The sequence below is a fragment of the Oncorhynchus mykiss genome, chromosome 24 (genome assembly GCF_013265735.2).
Source record: "Oncorhynchus mykiss isolate Arlee chromosome 24, USDA_OmykA_1.1, whole genome shotgun sequence".
Classification (NCBI taxonomy): domain Eukaryota; kingdom Metazoa; phylum Chordata; class Actinopteri; order Salmoniformes; family Salmonidae; genus Oncorhynchus; species Oncorhynchus mykiss.
The window spans coordinates 30777305-30796589 of NC_048588.1; the positions used below are offsets into that span (position 1 = coordinate 30777305).

The window sequence follows — 19285 nt, forward strand, 5'->3', positions numbered from 1 at the left end:
ACGTTTTTTGATTTTCACTTTGTAAAAAGTAAATACTTCAAGCAACGCTTTTTGAGGTAGCCTAATCATATTATAGTGTGTGTGTGTGTGTGGGGGTCTGTCTGTCTGTGTGTGTGTGTGTGTGTCTGTGTGTGTGTGTGTGTGTGTGTGTGTGTGTGTGTGTGTGTGTGTGTGTGTGTCTGTGTGTGGGTCTGTCTGTGTGTGTGTGTCTGTGTGTGTGTGTGTATGTGTGTGTGTGTGTGTGTGTGTGTCTGTGTGTGTGTGTCTGTGTGTGTCTGTGTCTGTGTCTGTGTCTGTGTCTGTGTCTGTGTGTGTGTGTGTGTGTGTCTGTGTGTGTGTCTGTGTGTGTGTGTCTGTGTGTGTCTGTGTGTGTGTGTGTCTGTGTCTGTGTCTGTGTCTGTGTCTGTGTCTGTGTGTGTGTGTGTGTGTGTGTGTGTGTGCCTGTCACAACACACTACTACTTTGTGTGATAGAAATGCATCTTGCTGTAATTGTAGCACCCTGCTTGAGTTTCTGTTAAGGGATAGAAGTGAGAGAAGTTCTAATCTCATCCCGGGCATTTCATCAACAGCTGCCAGGATATTACTGAATGAATCATCATTTTGGAATACCTGACATTCAGTTTAGCAACGGATCGAGGGTGTGATTTGTTTATTGCTGAAACTTCTCTAATCAAGACAAATCTCAACGGAGGTCTGTATCAATCATTTCTTCATTGGTTGGAGGTTCAAGTCTTGGTGCTATTCCCATATCTCCCATATTTACAGTGACATCAATTCCCACTCCAGCCACCCAGTCTGCAGTACCCTGGTGTAGAACCCAGCCCGCAGTACTCTGGTGTAGAACCCAGTCTGCAGTACCCCGGTGTAGAACCCAGCCTGCAGTACCCTGGTGTAGAACCCAGTCTGCAGTACCCCGGTGTAGAACCCGGCCTGCAGTACCCTGGTGTAGAACCCAGTCTGCAGTACCCTGGTGTAGAACCCAGCCTGCAGTACCCTGGTGTAGAACCCAGTCTGCAGTACCCTTGTCACGTTCTGACCTTTATTTCCTTTGTTTTGTCATTATTTAGTATGGTCAGGGCGTGAGTTGGGGTGGGCAGTCTATGTTTGTTTTTCTATGATTTGGGGAATTCTATGTTTCGGCTTAGTATGGTTCTCAATCAGAGGCAGGTGTCACTAGTTGTCTCTGATTGAGAATCACACTTAGGTAGCCTGGGTTTCACTGTTTGTTTGTGGGTGTTTGTTTCCGTGTCTGTGTTTTTCACCACACGATACTGTTTTGGGTTTTGTTCATTCCACGTTTATTGTTTTTATATTCAGTTGTTCATGTGTACTATTTCTTATTAAAAGAACCATGGACACTTACCACGCCGCATATTGGTCCTCCGATCCTTTTCGCCTCTCCTCTTCGGAAGAAGAGGACTATAAATCCCTTACAACCCTGGTGTAGAACCCAGTCTGCAGTACCCTTTTGTAGAACCCAGCCTGCAGTACCCTGGTGTAGAACCCAGTCTGCAGTACCCTGGTGTAGAACCCAGCCTGCAGTACCCTGGTGTAGAACCCAGTCTGCAGTACCCTGGTGTAGAACCCAGCTGTAACAGTTCATTATATAGTCAGAGCGTTAAAGTGATTTGTGATGCCAAATATCTTTGGTGCTGTGTGTGGCCTAGATGAGCATTTAAACTACTGTATTGTGAGCTCAGATGCACTCTCGTCTTTTTTCACTTCCCCCATTTGAGACTAGATATTGGAGATGATCTCCCTATTCTGCCACTGTCCCATTTTTAAATGAAGGTTATTTCAGTCCTTTCATTTGTCAATCAGGACTGAGGGTGCATCTCCAGTGATGGGCCTGTGTCAGGCTGTAATTGTCAGCGTCCCTTTCTGGCCCAGACACCGCTCAGCACTTTGCATGTGAAAGGAGGCAGAGAGGAGAGGTGAGCACTGAATTGATACCCAAACCTCCTTTTGTTCTCTGACGCTTTACATCCCACTGCCAAGAGACTGGGGAGCAGACACAGGGACAATCAATGAGGAGGGGGGGTCAGGGCTCCCCAACACCTTCTTCCTCATCTGGCAGGTCAAACTCAGCACAGCCAGCCAAGTGGGTCTACTCTGTTTTATTACCATTTATCCTCCTAAATGACCTCTGGAACGTCCTCTCCCATATACAGAGACTGGGGTGTTGAATGCTATTAAACTCTGGACATTTTCATAAGTCTATGGTACTGAAACATATTTTCAGTAGGTCTATTTGCATCCATACCTTGCAGCACTAGAAGTGAAATGTAAATCAATGTATGTTCTGTATGTTCAGATCCCACACACACTGTTGCTTCCCTCTCACACTCAGGCACTGAAGAGTCTGCTGGGTGTATTGCAGAGGGGAATCAGCCCTGGGTCAGGGTTTAGTGTGTGTGTGTGTTTTCTGTATGAAATATTGATGTGCATTGTGTGTGTGTGTGTGTTTAATAATGAGTAGCAGAGGGGGCTGGTGTGTGTATGGAGTGGAGGGGCTGGAGGCTCTGGTTAGACCAGGCGCAAGAGAGATAATATAGCACTGCTATCTCCCGTCTGTCATCTATCTCCATTCCTTGGTATATTTATCATTCACGTATCAGTAATATGTTGCTTTTTCATTCATTACTGTGTAATCAAACAAGCACATTTTGTAAATTGCTCCTAAATGGAGTTTAATGTCTAGTATAGTGAAGTGCTTCCTATTTTATCACTGTAATGAATCGTTCCAGATGGTAACACCATTTTAGTAGAGCAGATATTATGGAGTATTTTATGACGTCCTTGTCCTGATCAGATCATTACATATCACAGTGTTTGGCAGGAGAAGATAGTCTGGAGAAATAACATCCTTTATTTAATGTAAAATTATACATTTAACTATTCACAGATGTCAATTTCCTCTGGAAAGTTGCTCCAAGTGTATTAAACATCCTCCTAACTTTGGACTCAAGGTAACATTCTGTGTTCCAGTCACAGCTGTGATTCTCCAGAGACAGATAGAAGTCCAGTCTTCTACCCGTCCTGTGATACTATCCAATGTGTTTTTAGGAAATGAAAAGCTGCTATGTATTTATGAGCTGTTGTTATCTCCCACCAGTGATGTTGTCCCACCTGCTTCCTGATAATCTGTGCAGGCTCTCCTGCTCTGTGTAACCCTCATGCTGCAGGCAGGGTCATACCTAATGAATGAGGATAAGAAGAACCACATCGGGAGATAGGATTACTGTCTAGACTCGAGGACTGTTTCTGCTTCACGGAAATAGGAAGCAGAAAGATTAGAAAAGGAAACAGATTCTCATACGTTGTACATCATACCTGATCTGAATCATGGCAGAGCTTTGGGGAACACACAACGCTTTTCCCATCCTAGAACTCACTGTGGGACTGTTTCCTTTAGACCCCATTGTCTTTAGAACGTGTCCCACATCTGTGCAGTGTATCAGTTCACTATGGCCATTCTAACATAGTAAACGGTAAGCAACATCCCTTTTCCTGAACTCCAACCTGACACGTATACTGCTCTTAGTATCTCCTCTGAGAAAAACCTGTTTGTCGTGATATAAGGGATGTACTTGAACAAAGTCCCTGTATTGATGTGTGTATCCAGATAATAGACTTGACATACAGCCCCATTTCCCTGCCAGTTAATACAGCCAGACACAGGCAGCTTTAATTAAGGGAAGAGGTGCTTCCTTTGCTTCAAAACAACCTCACCTGATCAATGATCTTCATTTCGACACGCACACACACACATTCACACACACGTACGCGCACAGACACACACACACACACACACACACACACACACACACACACACACACACACACACACATAAAGGCCACTATAATAGTCACAGTAGAAATATGACTAAACAGATTTAATATCATCACCTCTTAGAAACAGCTCATGGTCATAGTAAAGGCTGATATCACTGAGAGATTAGCTGACAAGCTGTGCCAAATGCCACCCAGGAAATTGACAAGACACACAAAATAAAAAGTGAAATTAATTGGGAACAAAAGCTATTGGCTAGATTTCCACGGTTATCTCTTTCTATTGGCTAGATTTCCAAGGTTATGTCTTTCTATTGGCTAGATTTCCAAGGTTATCTCTTTCTATTGGCTAGATTTCCACGGTTATCTCTTTCTGTTGTCTAAATTTCCAAGGTTATGTCTTTCTATTGGCTAGATTTCCACGGTTATCTCTTTCTATTGGCTAGATTTCCAAGGTTATGTCTTTCTATTGGCTAGATTTCCAAGGTTATCGCTTTCTATTGGCTAGATTTCCACGGTTATCTCTTTCTATTGGCTAGATTTCCAAGGTTATCTCTTTCTATTGGCTAGATTTCCTAAGGTTATCGTTTTCTATGAACTTCACAGGGTGACATTTGATTTAATACGGCAGAGCACCGTGGCAGAGCACCAATGACGGGGTGGATGGGGATGGGGGGGAGTGATGACCAGGGAGAACAGAATGCATGGTGATCAACCACTGGCTGGATGCCCATCTCAGACCTCAAGGATGCTTGGTAGGATAGAGGCCCCTGTCATGTGACCACCTGAATGTTGTGAAGAGACCTGTGACAGGGCCTGGGATGGTGGTTAGATAGCACACACTCACACAGACAGACAGACAGACAGACAGACAGACACGCACACAGACACGCATGCAGACAGACACGCACACAGACAGACACACACACACGCACACGCACACGCACATGACAGCAGGCACATCTGTTTCTATTGACAGAATGATGATGATGATGATGGTGGTGGTTGTAGCAGTGTCTCAGCTGTGTGTCAGGTGACATACGGTGTGTCAGGTGGCATACGGCGTGTCAGGTGTCAGATCATAAAGAAGATCCCTCCTCCTCCAGCTTCTCTTCCCTCCTCCTCCACATCCCCTTCCCTCCTCCTCCACTTCCTCTTCCCCACTCCTTCACCTCCCTTTCTCTTCCCTCCTCCTCCACCTCCCCTTCCCTCCTCTTCCACTTCCTCTTCCCTCCTTCTTCACATCCCCTTCTCTTCCCTCTTCCCTCCTCCTCCACCTCCCTCTTTCCCTCCCTCTCTCATATTGTCATGTCGTCTGACAGTGCTAGAGAGGGTGAGCGGAGGGACTTCCATCTTGCCGCTGTTCAAACAGAGCAGTGTCTTATTGCTCCTGTCTGTCAGATCACCAGGCTGTGGTTCTCTACACCTGTGTCCCTCGTACCAGTTCTACCGGAAGTTTGACTATTAATAACACCTGTCCTAGGACAGAGGTGTGGGGACTATGGTGTGGTTGAGTCTGATGTTAGGCTTGGCTACATTAACCACACCTGTCCTAGGACAGAGGTGTGGGGACTATGGTGTGGTTGAGTCTGATGTTAGGCTTGGCTACATTAACTACACCTGTCCTAGGACAGAGGTGTGGGGACTATGGTGTGGTTGAGTCTGATGTTAGGCTTGGCTACATTAACTACACCTGTACTAGGACAGAGGTGTGTGGACTATGGTGTGTTTGAGTCTGATGTTAGGCTTGAGTACATTAAGTAGACCTTAATATCCCAAACACACTACACTGTCACTCACACACAATCCCCCACACATTCAAACACTAGATACACAAACCCATACATAACACACACACACACACACACACACACACACACACACACACACACACACACACACACACACACACACACACACACACACACACACACTCATCATATGCTGTTGCTAGTTTTTTCCCACTCTTATAATTATCTATCCTAATGTCTAGTCACTTCACGCTGCCTTTATGTACATACAGTAACTACCTCTGCACGTTGATACATTCCCTGCTCTCAGATCATCATTTGATGTAATATGTTGCGTTGTGGAAAGGACATTGTGGACAAAGCATTAGAACACTTCAGAGGTGGCTTCTGCAATCAGGAGGAATCTCTCTATCAGTGGCAGTAGTGACAGTACTCCTGTCTCTCTCCTGGTGTCCTTCATCAGAATGACGATGCAGAGAGTTGTGTGGGTGACAGTGACAGTGACAGCGTTGACTTCATTAATTCTCATTTCCATGTGAACGAGAGTACTGAAGGGGCCTTCAATCTGTCTATTTGGCTCTGCACTACACACATACACACACACTCTATTCCCTCCCCTCATCTGTACCAACTCCTTCATATTACCATACTGTAGATAAATGCACTTCACAATCGCTGACAGGTCTTTTTTCCTTCTGTTGCTGCTATAGTAGCAATCAGATTAGCTGGAGGAGGAGGGGAGGGTGGGGACAGTAGATAGGTCTGTGAAGCCGCTCATTGATTGGCCAGTGGAATGTGCTGGTCCATGCTGTGGTGCGATGCAGCTTGGATCTTTATGGATTGTGGCCAGGTGACAGAGACGATCCTGGGTATCTTATCAAAGCCAGCGCTGCTTCAGACCTTTGGGTGTCAGATCATTAATCTTCCTGTCAGTGATGTGTCATTCCGGGAATCTATGGCCCTCCTCCATCTCCAACCATCGCTCTCCGCCCTAGCCAGCCCCAGCCCTCCCCAGCCCGCCCCTGCTCTGTACGGTGAGAGTGCGGTAGAAGCATGGCCTCTCCCTCTCAGCAGACCAGCAGCCCTACTACACAACTCATCTAATCACTTGATCAGAGCTCTCTGGTTGAGGACAGTGCTGAGTCAAATCAAATCAAAGTTTATTTGTCACTTGTGCCAAATACAATAGGTGTAGTAGACCTTACAGTGAAATGCTTACTTACAGGCTCTAACCAATGGTGCGGGGGAAAAAGGTATGTGTGTGTGTGTGTGCATAGGTAAGTAAAGAAATAAAACAACAGTAAAAAGACATTTGAAAAAAGAGTAGCAAGGCTATATACAGATACCTGTTAGTCAGGCTTATTGAGATAGTATGTACATGTAGGTATCGTTAAAGTGACTATGCATATATGATGAACAGAGAGTAGCAGAAGCGTAAAAAGAGGGGTTGGCGGGTGGTGGGACACAATGCAGATAGCCCGGTTAGCCAATGTGCGGGAGCACTGGTTGGTCGGGCCAATTTAGGTAGTATGTACATGAATGTATAGTTAAAGTGACAAAGCATATAAGATTAAAAGAGAGTAGCAGCAGCGTAAAAGAGGGGTTGGGGGGTGGCACACGATGTAAATAGTCCGGGTAACCATTTGGTTACCTGTTCAGGAGTCTTATGGCTTGGGGGTAAAAACTGTTGAGAGGCCTTTTTGTTCTAGACTTGGCCCTCCGGTACCGCTTGCCATGCGGTAGTAGAGAGAACAGTCTATGACTGGGGTGGCTAGGGTCTTTGACAATTTTTAGGGCCTTCCTCTGACACCGACTGGTGTAGAGGTCCTGGATGGCAGGCAGCTTAGCCCCAGTGATGTACTGGGCCGTACACACTACCCTCTGAAGTGCCTTGCGGTCAGAGGCCGAGCAATAGCCGTACCAGTCAGGATGCTCTCGATGTTGCAGCTGTAGAACCTTTTGAGGATCTCAGGACCCATGCCAAATTTGTTTTGTTTCCTGAGGAGGCTTTGACGTGTCCTCTTCATGACTGTCTTGGTGTGTTTGGACAATTCTAGTTTGTTGTTGATGTGGACACCGAAGAACCTGAAGCTCTCAACCTGCTCCACTACATGAGAATGGGGGCGTCGATGAGAATGGGGGTGTGCTCAGTCCTCCTTTTCCTGTAGTCCACAAACATCTCCCCAGCCTTGGTTATGTTGAGGGATAGGTTGATATTCTGGCACCACCTGGCCCGGTCTCTGACCTCTCTGTCTCGTCATTTTTGGTGATCAGGCCTATGTCCCTTTCTTGTTTCTTGACACTGTTGTGTCGTCTGCAAACTTAATGACGGTGTTGGTGTCGTGCCTGGCCATGCAGTCATGGGTGAACAGGGAGTACAGGAGGGGACTTAGCACGCACCCCTGGGGAGCTCCAGTGTTGAGGATCAGCGTGTCAGATGTTTTGCTACCTACCCTTACCACCTGGGGGTGGCCCGTCATGAAGTCCAGGATCCAGTTGCAGAGGGAGGTGTTTAGTCCCAGGATCCTTAGCTTAGTGATGAGCTTTGAGGGTACTATGGTGTTGAATGCTGAGCTGTAATCAATGAATAGTATTCTCACATAAGTGTTCCTTTTGTCCAGGTGGGAAAGGGCAGTGTGAAGTGCAATAGAGATTGCATCATCTGTGGATCTGTTTGGGCGGTATGCAAATTGGAGTGGGTCTAGGTTTTCTGGGATAATGTTGATGTGAGCCATTATCAACCTTTCAAAGCACTTCATGGCTACGGACGTGAGTGCTACGGGTCTGTAGTCATTTAGGCAGGTTGCCTTAGTGTTCTTGGGCACAGAGACTATGGTGGTCTGCTTGAAAGATGTTGGTATTACAGACTCTATCAGGGACATGTTGAAAATGTTAGTGAAGACACCTGCCAGTTGGTCAGCACATTCCCGGAGCACAAGTCCTGGTAATCCGTCTGGCACCGCAGCCTTGTGAATGTTGACCTGTTTAAAGGTCTTACATTGGCTACGGAGAGCGTGATCACACAGTCATCCGGAACAGCTGATGCTCTCATACATGCCTCAGTGTTGCTTGCCTCGTAGCGAGCATAGAAGTGATTTAGCTCATCTGGTAGGCTCGTGTCACTGGGCAGCTCGCGGCTCTGCTACCCTTTGTACTATGTAATAGTTTGCAAGCCCTGCCACAGAAGATGAGCGTCGGAGCCAGTTTATTATGTTTCAATCTTAGCCCTGTATTGAAGCTTTGCCTGTTTGATGGTTCGTCACAGTGCATAGCAGAATTTCTTGTAAGCTTCCGGGTTAGAGTCCCGCACCACCAGTCCCATCACGTGTCTCCACTACTATTAGGTTCTCTTGATACCTCTGATGGAAAATCCTCGGCTTGATTCAAGTGGTTTCCTACTCAGGGAATCTAGACTACTGTATCTGGTGAAAAGGGCACAGATTTTAAGGCACAGTCTCAACTACCAGGACATACACACTTGTTACCTGAGCCAAATGTGTTCGGCTTTGCAATTACAATGAGCCCTTTAATGACAGATTGAACACTTGTCTTATAATTCATAGTGGCAATACACTGTACACTAGGAACACCTGCTCTTTCCATGAAATAGACTGGCCAGGTGAATCCATGTAAAAGCTATGATCCCTTATTGATGTCACCACTTCAATCAGTGTAGATGAAGGGAAGGAGACAGGATAAGGATTTTTAATCCTTGAGACAATTGAGACGTGGATTGTGTGTGTGTGCCATTCAGAAGGTCAATGGGCAAGACTAAAGCAAAATAATGAAGTGTGTTTGAACAGGTTATGGTAGTAGGTGCCAAGCGCACTGGTTTGTGTCAAGAACTGTAACTCTTGTGGGTTGTTTATGCTCAACAGTTTCCCGTGTGTATCAAGACTGGCCCAAAGGACATCCAGCCAACTTGACACAACTGTGGGAAGCATTGGAGTCAACATGGACCAGCATCCCTCTGGAATGTTTTCGACTCCTAGTAGGGTCCATGTCCTGACGAATTGAGGATGTTCTGAGGGCACAAGTGGGTGCAACTCAATATTAGGAAGGTGTTCCTAATGTTTTGTACACTCAATGTAAAAGGACTAAGAGGAATTGTCCCGAGATTTTGAAAAAAAAGCCTCCCTAGATAGAGGAATAGGCATTTCATTTGTTTAACCTCTAGTGACACCCTATCCCCTGAACTGGACCGTTGTCATCATCTGACACTAATTAGCATAATGCAATGGACATACATATTACTAGAAAATATTCCTATTCATGAAAATCACAAGTTAAATATATTGACACACAGCTTAGCCTTTCGTTAATCAACCTGTCATCTCAGATTTTCAAAATATGCTTTACAGCCAAAGCTAGACAAGCATTTGTGTAAGTTTATCGATAGCCTAGCATAGCATTTTGTCCAGCTCTCAGCAGGTAACTTGGTCACGGAAATCATAAAAGCAATCAAATTAAATCGTTTACCTTTGATGAGCTTCGGATGTTTTCACTCACGAGACTCCCAGTTAGATAGCAAATGTTCCTTTTTTCCAAAAATATTATTTTTGTAGCTTCGTTTGTTCTTCACGTTTGGCTGAGAAATCGCCCGGAAATTGCAGTCACGAAAACGTCTAAAAATATTCCAAATTGGCTCCATAATATCGACAGAAACATGGCAAACGTTGTTTATAATCAATCCACAAGGTGTTTTTCAAATATCTATTCGATAATATATCCATCGGGACAATTCGTTTTTCAGTAGGACCGATTGGAGTAATGGCTACCTCTGTATTTTACGCAAGAATCTTTCTGGGAGCATCAGGTGACCACTTGCGCAATGTAGCCACCTACGGGTATTCTTCAGCTGTCAATTATATGCACATTCTAACATCTTGTCCTGACAAAATATCCTGTTTACTAAGGGAACGTTTTTTTTCCAAAAATGAAAATACTGCCCTCTAGTCACAAAAGGTTAAAAAGCACATCAATATAGTATTAGTGTGCAACCTAGGCTGCATTGGGCAGCATGGGATTGCATGGGGCAGCATGGGATTGCATGGGGCAGCATGGGACAGCATGTGACTGCATGGGGCAGCATGGGACTGCTTGGGGCTGCACGGGGCAGCATGGGACAGCACGGGACTGCATGAGGCTGCACGGGGCAGCATGGGACAGCACGGGACTGCATGAGGCTGCACGGGGCAGCATGGGACAGCATTGGGCTGCATGGGGCATTACGGGGCAGCATGGGATAGCACGGTCAGCACGGGACAGCACGGGACAGCATGGTCAGCACGGGGCAGCACGGGACAGCACGGGGCAGCATGGGACAGCTATGACTGTGGAATGAGACAGAGGTCCTGATCATGTCAAGGTGACTATGCCATTGTGCCATTCCAGAACTCTCTCAGGCAGAACAGCATGACTTATTTATACATATTGTTTCTATATTAAATTGGTTTTACTCCTCCCTGATCACTGTTCAGACTAAATTCCCCCAAGATGCACCAAGATCAATACAAAGGAAGCTGACAATGCGCTATGGGACTGTGTGTGGAGGGGGGGATTCTTGAAAGTTATGACAATCCTAGTCCAGCAGGGAAACTGCAGGACCAGGATAGTTTAAAAAAAAATGTTGCATTATTTGAGCTTAATAATTACATTTAGGGGAATTTTATAAGGGGAAAGATTTTCCAAATATTTTCAATATTATTTATTTACATGTCGGCTCTATGCCCAGAAATGCTATTGTCTGGAGCAAAGATTCCGCAATTCAAAGTCTCCAAAAATGTGTTTAAAATTCTAAAAACATTTATATTATCTGAAAAAGGATAGTAGTTTAGTTTTTTGCAATAGCCTTCTCTGACTTGAATACTTATCTCAAAACTGTGATTCCTAAGAAATGTGTCTGGGGATTTGGTCAACTCTGTCAGATTTGTCTAAAATCCTAAATGAATGAGGACTGAGCAGGGTCAGCTAGACCGGCAGGACCCCTTATTCATGTCCTCATTACAGGTAGCAAAACAAGAACACTCATGGTCTGGAAAGTTCTCTACTTTTGATAGCATTAATAAACAATATTGAAATTGCCAGGGTCACATCAACAAACACAATCTCCATCTCCCTAATAGAATGAGATAGGGTAGGTATTCTGGTTCCGTCAGAGTTCTGAAAGATCTGATATAATGGTTCTGCTTTTTATAAGGGAATTTCAAATGAACTTTTTAATTAAAAAAATATGTGTCTGTTTTGATTATTTGTTGTGAATTCCGTCAGTAGCTTGTTTACTCCACCACAGATGGCTAACCCCCCCTAAGCTAATAATTTGGTCAATATTTGTGAAAAATATTTTTACCACGGTTTAAGGTGTCTGACGAAGTTAACATAAATCCAGTTAGTTGCAATTTATGAAAACATATAAATAAATCAGGAGGTTGTTACTTCACATGGTGTGATATTTTGGTCTACAAAAAAAAAACTACATGACCAAAAGTATGTTAACACCTGCTCGTCGAATATCTCTTTCCAAATCATGTACATTAATATGAAGTTGGTCCCCCCTTTGCTGCTATAACAGCTATAACTCTTCTAAGAAGACTTTCCAATAGATGTTTTAACACTACAGCGGGGTCTTGCTTCCATTCAGCCACAAGAGCATTACTGAGGGCAGGCACTGTTGGGTGATTAGGCCTGACTCGCAGTCAGCATTCTAATTCATCCCAAAGGTGTTCGATTGGGTTGAGGTCAGGGCTCTGTGCAGGCCAGTCAAGTTCATCCACACGGATCTTCACAAACCATTTCTGTATGAACCTCGCTTTGTGCACATGGACATTGACATGCTGAAACAGAAGCTAGTTAGAAGCACAGAATCATCTAGAATGTCATTGTATGCTGTCGTGTTAAGACTTCCTCTCACTGGAACTAAGGGGCCTAGACCGAAACCATGAAAAACAGCCCAGACCATTATTCCTCCTCCACTAAACTTTACAGTTGGCACTATGCATTCAGGCAGGTAGCAATCTCCTGGTATCCGCTGAACCCAGATTGCCAGATGGTGAAGCAACGCTTTGCATTGTACATGGTGATCTTAGGCTTGTGTGTGGCTGATCGGCCATGAAAACCCATTTCATGAAGCTACCGACGAACAGTTCTTGTGCTGACATTGCTTCCAGAGTCAGTCTGGAACTCTGTAGTGAGTGTTGCAACTGGAGACAAAGTTTTTACGCGCTAGGCACTTCAGCACTATGCGGTCCCGTTCTGTGAGCTTGTGTGGCATACCACTTCGTGGCTGAGTCGTTTTTGCTCCTAGACGTTTCCACTTCCTGACTTGACCACAAACTGACTTGTTGGAAAGATGGCATCCCATGACGGCGGCATCCCATGACTTCATTAGGTCATTCTACTGCCAATGTTTGTATATTCAGATTGCATGTCTGTGTGCTCAATTTTATACACCTGTCAGAAATGGGTATGGCTGAAATAGCCGAATCCATTCATTTGAAGGGGTGTCAACATACGTTTGTATATATACAGTGGCTTGCAAAAGTATTCACCCCCCTTAGCATTTTTCCTATTTTGTTGCCTTACAATCTGGAATTAAAATAGATTTTGAAAATGCAAAATATATTTTATTGTGAAATAAACAAGAAATAAGACAAAAAAGTGAAAACTTGAGCGTGTATAACTATTCACCCCCCCCCATAAAGTCAATACTTTGTAGAGCCACCTTTTGCAACAATTACAGCTGCAAGTCTTTTGGGGTATGTTTCTATAAGCTTGGCACATCTAGCCACTGGGGTTTTTGCCCATTCTTCAAGCAAAACTGCTCCAGCTCCTTCAAGTTGGATGGGTTCCGCTGGTGTACAGCAATCTTTATCTCGTACCACAGATTCTCAATTGGATTGAGATCTGGGCTTTGACCAGGCCATTCCAATACATGGAAATGTTTTCCCTTAAACCCCTTGAGTGTTGCTTTAGCAGTGTGCTTAGGGTCAGTCCTGTTGGAAGGTGAACCTCCGTCCCAGTCTCAAATCTCTGGAAGACTGAAATAGGTTTCCCGCAAGAATTTTCCTGTATTTAGCTCCATCCTTCATTCCTTCAATTCTGACCAGTTTCCCAGTCCCTGCCGATGAAAAACATCCCCACAACATGATGCTGCCACCACCATGCTTCACTGTGGGGATGATGTTCTCGGGGTGATGAGGGGTATTTGGTTTGCGCCAGACATTCATGTACGGCTTAAAGTGGTCCTATGGACAGATACTCCAATCTCCGCTGTGAAGGTTTGCAGCTTGTTCAGGGTTATCTTTGGTCTCTTTGTTGCCTCTCTGATTAATGCCCTCCTTGTCTGCTCCGTGAGTTTTGGTGGGCGGCCCTCTTTTGGCAGTTTTGTTGTGGTAACATATTCATTCTATTTTTTAATAATTGATTTAATGGTGCTCCGTGGGATGTTCAAAGTTTCTGATATTTTTTTATAACCCAACCCTGATCTGTACTTCTCCATAACTTTATCCCTGACCTGTTTGGAGAGCTCCTTGGTCTTCATGGTGCCGCTTGCTTGGTGGTGCTCCTTGCTTAGTGGTGTTGCAGACTCTGGGTCCTTTCAGAACAGGTGTATGCATACTGAGAACATGTGACAGATCATGTGACACTTAAATTAAGATCACCATTGTTCAATCTCACTAATTATGTGACTTCTGAAGGTAATTGGTTACACCAGATCTTATTTAGGGGCTTCATAGCAAAGGGGGTAAATGCATTTGCACGCACCACTTTCTGTTTTTATTTTGTTCGATTTTTTTTAACAATTTAAAAAATAAAATTCACTTCACCAATTTGAAACTATTTTGTGTATGTCCATTACATGAAATCCATATAACAATAATTTTCAATTATAGGTTGTAATGCAACAAAATAGGAAAAATGCCAAGGGGGATGAATACTTTTGCAAGGCACTGTAGCGTGTACAGTATTTTTCAAATATTGTTAATATTAAGAAAAATATTTGTAAAAAAAAAGATTGTCCTGTCTTTGAAGAATCCCTGATCTACAGTACAGAAACACAGTGTATCTCCATATTTCCTAACTGCCCATTCCTTGATTACCAAAGCTTTCAGAGGCAGATATCCACAGCTGTTTCTGTTCTCCCACTATACATTCCACCATATGTTCAATGACAATCAGGCAGGTTAGTATTGATTTGCCATCAGCCAGGTTATGTAGGTTCCAGCTCTGTATAATAATCCCCATGTCAGGGAGAAGAATAGGCACTAGATTGATTATGGAGAAATTGATTTTGTTCCTGGGGCCTCAGCGGACCTAGCCACTCTCTGAGCTCATAGCATTAGCTAGTGCACTGAGATGAATCCATCTCAGAATTATCTCAGCATTAACAGTATAGCTATTGCTGCAATTTAGAGCCGTCAATCAAGCCTCTCTACAACATTAATAAATTGTTCGATTTTTTCTTGTTGTGTTTCTTGTTATGAATTGCCTCTGTGCCTTTCTATGCTCTACCTCACTTTCAATAAGAAAGTGCATTAGCCTACAATGTTTCACACGTCCATTGCTTTTAGGCTTTAAGGTCTTGTATCTACTCTGAGTGTGAGAGTATGATATTTAGTTAACCCAACTTCTCCCTCTTTGTGTGTGATGAACTGAGCCCTGTCTCAGACCCACATGTCTTCACACACACTCTAACCCAACAAATAATCTGCTCCAACTCTGGCCTTCCTGACAGCTCCTCTCCCCGGGCCTATAGCACACTAGTGGAGCTGTCACACACAGTAATTTACTGGTGACAGTCCATTCCCTAGAACAGGCCCCTTTTAGTGTATTAACACACATTAAGTCCCATAGGGCGGTGCAGAATTGTCCCAGCGTTTCCGGGTTAGGGTTTGGCCGGGGTAGGCAGTCATTGTAAATAAGAATTTGTTCTTAACTGACTTGCCTAGTTAAATATAGGTTAAATACATGTGTTTTTAAACACTTCCTACCACACCGAGGCTGGCCGATCCCCCCACCTCACAGCAGTCCTCAGAACACTGATGGAAGAACCAAGAAAAAGCTGTTTATTGGTCAAAGCTATTGATCTGCACATTCCGAGTGATTTATTGAGATGTTTTTTTTGCTGTATGTTGAATTGTTCTCCATGAAATGCTCTCTTATACTGCATTGTATTCTATGGCATTTGACTTGATTTATCTGTTTAAGGAGGAGTTTATGTTTGGAAGAGAGAGGTCATATTTCTGTTCATTGATCAATGTAAGGAGCGTTTTCCAAATGAAAGAGACATAACTCAACCAGCACCTAAAATGATCAATAGCTCCTAACTACGGTAAAAGATGTTCACTTGAGAGCTATAGATATTCTATTTAAAATACTGAGGCGTGTGACTATCTGCTTTCCTTCTAGACAAGTGAAGTCAATTGCTTTCCTTCTAACCTGCACTCCACATTATTCTGTATAGGTTTAGCCCAGTGGTAGAGGGCAAAGAGGAGGATATTTTTTTATACCCAATTAAGCTTGCCACAGGCGATATGTGGTCCCTGTTGCCTCCTACTGAAACGTGTTCTCCCCTGGTGCTCCCTGTTGAAACGTGTTCTCCCCTGGTGCTCCCTGTTGAAACGTGTTCTTCCCTGGTGCTCCCTGTTGAAACATGTTCTCCCCTGGTGCTCCCTGTTGAAACGTGTTCTCCCCTGGTGCTCCCTGTTGAAACGTGTTCTTCCCTGGTGCTCCCTGTTGAAACGTGTTCTTCCCTGGTGCTCCCTGTTGAAACGTGTTCTTCCCTGGTGCTCCCTGTTGAAACATGTTTTCCCCTGGTGCTCCCTGTTGAAACGTGTACTCCCCTGGTGCTCCCTGTTGAAACGTGTTCTCCCCTGGTGCTCCCTGGTGAAACGTGTTCTCATTCTGGTGAAACGTCTTCTGATTCTGGTGAAACATGTTCTCATTCTGGGGAAACGTGTTCTCTCCTGGTGCTCCCTGTTGAAACGTGTTCTCCCCTGGTGCTCCCTGTTGAAACGTGTTCTCCCCTGGTGCTCCCTGTTGAAACGTGTTCTCCCCTGGTGCTCCCTGTTGAAACGTGTTCTCCCCTGGTGCTCCCTGTTGAAACGTGTTCTCCCCTGGTGCTCTCTGTTGAAACATGTTCTCATTCTGGTGAAACGTGTTCTCATTCTGGTGCCCCATTAGACTACTTCAGCGGCTTTGGAAGCAGGCATCCTGACCCAGAGAGAGGGAGAAGCACTCTGTCTCTCCACACCTAAATAGACAGCGGAGAGAGAGAGAGCAAGGGAAAGAGAGAGATAGAGAGCTAAGAGGGCGTGCTTTGTTTATTTTGGCCGAGGGAGACCATTTTTGGAACAGAAAAATAGATGAAGGTGAAGGATATCAGAAGTAAAACAGAAAAGATGGAGTCAACTCAACACCAGCTATTGCTACCGTTTTAGAATAGTTGCGATTAGCATATTTCCTGTTCTGGTCATCCTGCATGAAGATTTTAGGAAACTTGAATCTTGCAGTAGTGAATCAGTCCAGTCCTCAACATTGAGCGACCCATCCTCGGCCATAAAAAATGTAATCATGAAAAATTCCACACTGTAGTTTCCTTCATGCTTACGCAGAAGTGATTCTGCATCACTCAGAACATTACTATCCCCAGTCCTCCCACCCATCTGGGATAGCCTGGCCCTGTTCTGGAAGCACACAGAGTCAGTGCTACTGCTACATTAGCCCATCTGTCCAGCTGGCTGCTGTGTGCACACTAAGCTCTCTCACACACACACACACACACACACACACACACACACACACACTCACACTCACACTCACACTCACACTCACTCTGACATATGAGGTGTGTTTGTCTTTGTGTTTATCACAGTGATCACACCAACAGAAGTCCCCAGACCAGTCATTAGACACACATGGCCCTTTTGTTCAGCTTAATCTCCTGTCCTGTCTTAATCCACTGCGTCACTATAAGACACCAAACTGCCCTGAGATGTATCTGATTTCTGTGTTTGTATTGAAGTTCTAAATGTCACATGCTCATTCCCCTTCAAGGAATTAGAAATGTTTCATTCTATCCAGTTACCTTTTCAGACTGAAATGAAGTCTGGTGCTAAATGTCAAGTCGAGATGAGTAGCTATCAGAATTATAATTTGCCCTGTTGCATTCTTGTCTCAATTAATTTTTCTTCCTGGGTAAACTTGATTCTGGCCCTCTAAGTGATGAATGCTCAGGGGGGCTTAGAGCGAACACACCAAACTCATCCTTTTAATTTGAAGACAAGCTGTAATTTATGGACACACACACAGACACAGGCTCCATCTCCGATAGCCTGTAGTCGTGGCTAGGAGACATCTATCTAATTACAGGCTCCATCTCTAATAGGCTGTAGTCGTGGCTAGGAGACATCTATCTAATTACAGGCTCCATCTCTAATAGGCTGTAGTCGTGGCTAGGAGACATCTATCTAATTACAGGCTCCATCTCCGATAGGCTGTAGTCATGGCTAGGAGACATCTATCTAATTACAGGCTCCATCTCTAATAGGCTGTAGTCATGGCTAGGAGACATCTATCTAATTACAGGCTCCATCTCTAATAGGCTGTAGTCATGGCTAGGAGACATCTATCTAATTACAGGCTCCATCTCCGATAGGCTGTAGTCATGGCCAGGAGACATCTATCTAATTACAGATGAGTGGGATTCCATCAAGTGGTATATATCCACTGACAGTCATATCATAAGGATATACAGTGTCCTTGACAATATGCATGCCAATGTACCCTCATGTATACCATGATGCATGCTCTGTAGATTGATCCATACGTTTGATTCTTGAAATTGACACTGAGCGTTTTAGATTGGTGGGTCCAATGGATCCCAGCAGAAAATCCTGGTGTTACAGTGATGGATATAATTATGACAGGCAATAGAGCAGTCCTCTTACTGTAGTGTAGACTGTGTGAGAAGTCATGTTAAAATCACCTTCACTTGGTCATGTTGGATCTATACTCTTGCATGGATCTTTGTTGGATATGTGGTCATTGCATCAGTCAAAATCGAAAAAGACATTCAAAAGACCTATTTCCAAACCATGCTTAATGTAAGTGTCTGTGATTGAGTCACTCTCTCCACAAAGAGAGGAAAGTAATTGGTAGCTTGGCCTGATACAGTAGAGGCCACTCACAGTTAACCAGATAAATGAATAGGTATAGCAAAGGCTGGTGTCACTGGCTGGAACCCTAGAACTGGCTGGAACTGTAGAACTGGCTGGAACTGTAGAACTGGCTGGAACCATAGAACTGGCTGGAACTGTAGAACTGGCTGGAACCCTAGAACTGGCTGGAACCCTAGAACTGGCTGGAACTGTAGAACTGTATAACTGGGTGTACCTTTATACCTGGGTGCAACTGTAAAACTGGCTAGAACTGTAGAACTAGCTGGAACTGTAGAACTGTCTGGAACTGTAGAACTGGCTGGAACTGTAGAACTGGCTGGAACTGTAGAACTGGCTGGAACCATAGAACTGGCTGGAACTGTAGAACTGGCTGGAACTGTAGAACTGGCTGGAACCATAGAACTGGCTGGAACTGTAGAACTGGCTGGAACCCTAGAACTGGCTGGAACCCTAGAACTGGCTGGAACTGTAGAACTGGCTGGAACTGTATAACTGGGTGTACCTTTATACCTGGGTGCAACTGTAGAACTGGCTAGAACTGTAGAACTAGCTGGAACTGTAG

The 19285-nt window shown here is 44.4% G+C and overlaps 1 protein-coding gene across 4 annotated transcripts in view; it reads left to right on the top strand.

Moving 5' to 3' along the window:
- LOC110503393 (roundabout homolog 1) overlaps nucleotides 1-19285 on the top strand; it is a 528269-nt gene that overhangs the window by 69463 nt on the left and 439521 nt on the right. The gene's annotated exons all lie outside the window — the stretch shown is intronic.